The 6,000-nt window shown below is 40.2% G+C and overlaps 1 pseudogene; it reads left to right on the forward strand.

Annotated features, from left to right (window-relative positions):
* The first annotated feature begins 1,549 nt into the window (after nucleotides 1-1,549).
* Nucleotides 1,550-4,353, forward strand: LOC139781890 (uncharacterized; annotated as a pseudogene).
* The last annotated feature ends 1,647 nt before the right edge of the window (nucleotides 4,354-6,000 follow it).

Here is a 6,000-nt window from a genome sequence, read left to right on the forward strand (position 1 = left end):
TTCCCCGAGAAATTCTATCCCTACTTCATATACAATTCTTTGAGATTCGGTCAATTAATTCCCGAAAAATTGAAAAAATTTTGGTACCGGCTTCCAAAAAGATCGGTAACGAAAAATTATACACTTTATAGCACTCTCCGGAAAATTCTACCGGTGTTTGATCTATAATTCTTTGAGATTCGGTCAATTATTTCCCGAAAAATTAGAAAAATTAGAAGAACCGGTTTCCAGAAAGTCGGTAACAAAAATCTATACACATCATGGCACTCCCCGGAAAATTTTACCCCTATCTATCTATCTATATATATCTATATTCTATATTCTATCTATATATATAAGTACCGGACGTCTGTCTGTCTGTCTGTCTGACCGCGAACTACTCATTCGTTAGTGGACCGAATTTTTACCAAAAGTATATGAAATAGGGGTAGAATTTTCCGAGGAGTGCCATAAAGTGTATAGTTTTTCGTTACCGATTTTCTGGAAACCGGTTTTTCTAATTTTTCTAATTTTTCGGGAAATAGTGGACCGAATCTTATTCGTTAGTAGACCGAATTTTTACCAAAAGTATATGAAATAGGGGTAGAATTTTCCGGGGAGTGCCATGATGTGTATAATTTTTTGTTACCGATTTTCTGAAAACCGGTTTTTCTAATTTTTCTAATTTTTCGGGAAATAATTGACCGAATCTCAAAGAATTATAGATCAAACAGGGGTAGAATTTTCCGGGGAGTGCTATAAAGTGTATAATTTTTCGTTACCGATTTTTTTGGAAGCCGGTACTGAAATTTTTTCAATTTTTCGGGAATTAATTGACCGAATCTCAAAGAATTGTATATGAAGTAGGGGTAGAATTTTCCGGGGAGTGCTATAAAATATATAATTTTTCGATTACGAAATTTTTGTTACCGATTTTCTGGAAACCGGTTACGAAATTTTTCCAGTATTTCGGGAAATAATTGATCGAATATCAAAGAATTAAAGACTTAAAGAATTGTATATGAAGTAAGGGTAGAATTTTCCGGGGAGTACTATAAAATATATAATTTTTCGATTACGAAATTTTGAGTTAATGAAATGATTCATAAAGAAGAATCGTGTTATTGCTACGAAATTTTTCCAGTATTTCGGGAAATAATTGATCGAATATTAAAGAATTAAGGGGAGATATACACCTAGCATGGTCGAAAAAATCGATTTTTTTTTGCATTTTCTTGAAGCTTGAGGTCTCAAGAATATCTGGTTAAAATTGCAAGTCAATATCTCGATAAATAACGAAGTTACAGCCGAGAGAGTGAACCGTCTCCGAGAGCGCGCCGTGCCGCCTGTTTTGTGGCCGAGCCGAGAGGCAAGCGACCCTTCGAAGAGAGCGTGTCTAAACCTGTTTACGATTCTATTGTGTTTTTGGGCGTGCTCGGGTCCAGGTATAACGGAAATATCACACGACCGTTATTCTTTGCCAGAAATTAGACGCGTTTAGTCAATAGCTTGCCGTTCGTGCAACTGCGTTACAGTGAGTTTTCGTCTGTGAATACATATTCTGAGGAAAATGGATAACAGATATAAAGGTTCTCGGGAAGCTCATCAATCCGGATCTTTTCGCAAAGATCGAAGCAAGAAGAAGATACCGCCCAAAAATCGATATACTGCCGAAAAAGTAGAACTTTCCGACGAGAATATTAGTTCCAGTGCCAAAAAATTGAAGACTGATCGTGAGACATCCGCACCAGAAGATCCAAACATCGGGTATCGAATTTTGAATTTTCTGGCAGTGTTTTCTGCCTTATCGGAATGTGTAAAATGCAAAAAGTGTGATAGTGATGTTCGATTCTCAATAGAAAGCACTCGAGGGCTCGGTTTTAAAATTGTAGTTTCGTGTTCATCGTGCAAACCGACTTTCATTCCTTCGTGCCCGTACATCAAGACAGCTTACGAAATAAATACACGATTCTTTTTTGTTATGCGTTTATTGGGGATTGGTTTGCGTGGAGCTATGAAATTTTGTGGCCTCATGGATTTACCGCCTCCGGTTCAACAAACGACGTATGATATGATAATTGAGAACATTCATTCTGCTGCTTCAAGTATTGTTCAATTGGTGTTAAAACAAGCTGTAAAAGAAGAACAACAGGAAATAACAAAACAAAATTCGAGTGATGATATAAAAAAACTGACCGTTTCAGGAGATGGTACGTGGCGAAAACGTGGTTTTACTTCATTATATGGAGTTGTGGTTCTCATTGGTCACTTGACAGGAAAAGTCGTTGATTTTATTGTAAAGTCTGCTTATTGTGCTGAATGTAACTATTGGAATAAACACGTCAATACCGAGCAATATCAGGAATGGAAATCTAATCACGAAGAAAATTGCCAGGCAAATCATGTCGGATTGGCAGGCAAAATGGAAGTAGACGCCATGAAGGAATTATTTTCAAGATCTGTCAAAAAGCATGGAGTTATGTACATTAATTACATCGGGGATGGCGACTCTAAGACGTACACGGGATTAGTGAATGCGAAACCGTATGGTGATGAGATTGAGATTATAAAAAAAGAATGCGTGGGACACGTTCAAAAGCGAATGGGAACCCGTCTTCGCGAATGCAAAAAAAAAATCCTGGAATCGGCGGCAAAAACAAATTGACGGCAAAGTTTATAGACAAACTGAGCATTTACTATGGCTTAGCCATTCGAAGAAACAGTAACTCCAAGGATGACATGAAAAAAGCGATATGGGCAACATTCTACCATTACGGCTCAACAGACAGCAAGCCTGAACATCATTTTTGTCCCGAAAGCCCCGAATCGTGGTGCAAGTGGCAACAAGCGAAAGCTAAAGGAGAACTGAAGAATTTCCGTCACGATTATTCAGCATTGCCAAAAACGGTGTTAGATTCTAACAAACCAATTTACGAAAATCTCAGCAATGACAAATTGTTGGAACGCTGTGTTGGCGGATACACACAAAACAGCAATGAGAGCTTCAACCAACTTATTTGGAAGATAGCTCCAAAAACGATGCACAGCGGGGCCAAAATCGTTAACATTGCTGCATTTCTTGCAACATGCACGTTCAACAATGGTGTCACGTCATTGTTAGAAATCATGAACGTGTTAGGAATATCGGTCGGATCAGGCGCGCACTTGTACGCTGCGCAAGAAGACGAAACTCGCATAGCGAAAGCCGAGCTGCAAGCGCAAGAACAGACTAAAGAAGGTCGAATACGGAACGATTTCCCGGGCGTGTGCATCCAACACATCGTACTATTTATCGTGTTGTGCAAAAATTGCGTGAGACAGGTTGTCTTGTGCATAATAGAAGAGACATACCAGTGCGTCGTCGTGTTCGAGACGAAGAGAGAATACTCGACGCATTTTATGAAAATCCGAACAACAGCGTGCGTCGTGCAGCATGCGAGTTTCATCTCTCTCGGTACGAGGTGCATCGCACTTTACGAGAGAATGATTTGCATCCGTACCACTACCAGCGGGTGCAACAGCTTTTAGCGCGAGATCTAGAACCACGGATATACTTTTGTGAAGGTATTGTCATTATCAACTTTTTATATTCGCGGTAATTTGAGTGTACAATAATTAGAAACTGTGGAAAAAAACATACGTAGGGTTCCTCGCGCAATGCCGACGGAATTTATCTTTCCCGGATAACATTCTGTGGACTGACGAAGCGACGTTTACACCAAACGGCGTATTCAATTCCCGGAATTTCGTTTATTGGTCGGATGAAAACCCGCACGTCGTCCGTGAGGGTAATTTTCAATATCGCTGGTCCATAAACGTATGGGCGGGAGTAATCGGGAATCAAGTGGTAAGTAAAAGTAGAAAAAAAGCAATTTTCTCTTGTTGTTTAAGTGAAGAAACATTTTTATTCATTATTTCCAGATCGGTCCATATTTCCTCCCACCGCGTTTAACTGGCAATATTTATGCCAATTTTATTGAGAATGAATTGCCAGTTCTTCTCGCGGATGTGCCCCTTCGCGTACGGGCGCAGCTAATTTTTCAGCACGACGGAGCTCCGGCTCATTTTAGTCGTCAAGTGCGCGAAATATTAGACGCGCGTTTTCCGGATAGGTGGATGGGTCGTGGTGGCCCAATCGCCTGGCCGGCACGGTCGCCAGATTTAAATGTATTAGACTTTTTTGTATGGGGTCATATAAAAAGTCTAATCGAGCAGCGGCGTAATGGTGGAGAAAACGAGGTACGTGAAGCTATTGTTGCGGCCTTCGATACTATTACGCCGGACATGGCGCACCGTGCGACGCGCAATATTGTACGAAGGGCCGAACTCTGCATACGAGAGAGAGGACGGCACTTCGAACAATTTTTGCATTAAATAATGAGAGTGGATTAGGCCTACCGGGGAAACCACTATAAAAAAAACGCACCAAGCTATCTACCGCAAGGTGGTGTGGAAATGATAGCGTATCATTTTCCTGCCATCGAAAAGGCGAGAGGCTAAGAGCCAGCGCACGTACATTGCCGTAGTATCTTACGCCTTACGTACAGAAATTACGTACGAGAATGTTGCGTTACGCGGCACGTACGCAGCAAAAAATCGTGTTTATACGTTAAAATATCCTTGTGTTACCAAAATTTAATTATTACTTTAATGTAAAATACACATACAACAACTATGTTATTATTTTCTTAACATTTTCATATGTTACATTTATGTCAACGTGAGAACTTAACATTTTATGCGTATGTCATGTAGAAATTAAATATTATTTTGAGTTCTTTTAATACAATTATTTTTTAAAAAATAAAACGTTTTATGGTGCGTGTCCACCTGCGAGTAAAACTCTCGAGAGTAGCTCTCGAGATTGATTCTCGCAAATGGACATATTCCTGGAGAGTACCTAACGGAGAATGAATCGCAGCTCTCGGCGAGCGAACTTATTCAATAAGTTCCTTTGTGTCATCAAAGGAACAAACTTTTGCTATCTCGGTTTTTACTCTCAACATGTAGCTCTCAAAATACGAACAGCGTTCGAGCTTGGCGAGCTGATCTCCGAGAGTAAAATAACGTCGTGTCGATTAGCGAGTAGGTCTTGACAAGTTTGCTCGCCGAGAGTTGCGAATTCATTCTCCGTTAGGTACTCTCAGGAGTATGTCCATTTGCTAGAATCAATCTCGAGAGCTACTCTCGAGAGTTTTACTCGCAGGTGGACACGCACCATTACTCGCAGGTGGACACGCACCGTTAAAGTTATTCTAACATAAACAAAAGTTAAAGTAAAGCTTTAAATAATCGTAAACTTTGACATACAAAATAATTAAATTCACTAAAATTAAATAAATATTTCTATTACACATAATTCAAGCTAAACTAATTAATATTATCTAAGGCGTAAGACGCTACGGCAATGCCTGTGCAATACGTGTGCTGGTTAATACTTATTCGCCGCAGTGTATGTCATCTGTCGCTCGCCGCTCGCCACGCGCCGCGCGCCCCTCACCGTTCGTCACGCGCCGCGCGCCCCTCACCGCTCACCGCGCGTCGGGCACCGTGCCAGCCGAGACGCCGAGACCCGCCTCTATCGCTCCTTGCGCGCTCATTCGCTCAGACGTTTCTATTAATAACTCGTTAACTATTGCGAATTTTGCAAAATGGTACAGGACTTTTCTTTTCAGTTTGACCCAATCTACCCCAGCCATTCGGCTGGATACTTTTATTTCTAACACCCTGTACATCATTATCTAGTACTTGTCATAGGATTTTTTTTTTCGTTGCTTAGTTTTTGTTTTATAGGCAAAATAATAACTAATTTTTGGTCGAAAAATCGCTATGTTATGTTCAAACGTCCGCCATTTTGTCATAAATCGATATTTTCAAAATCGGCTATGACAAGTACTAGATTATAGTATCTAATTTAATAATCTTTTTGGTTTTTTTGTTTCAGATGATTTTTGAAGAAACGCCAGTGGGTACCGTTTACCCGGATTTTTTTACGGCGCTCCAAAGATTATACCACAACCT

The sequence above is a fragment of the Temnothorax nylanderi genome, unplaced genomic scaffold (genome assembly GCF_030848795.1).
Source record: "Temnothorax nylanderi isolate EJ_2023f unplaced genomic scaffold, tnyl_v1.0 TNYL_tig0372_pilon, whole genome shotgun sequence".
Lineage (NCBI taxonomy): Eukaryota > Metazoa > Arthropoda > Insecta > Hymenoptera > Formicidae > Temnothorax > Temnothorax nylanderi.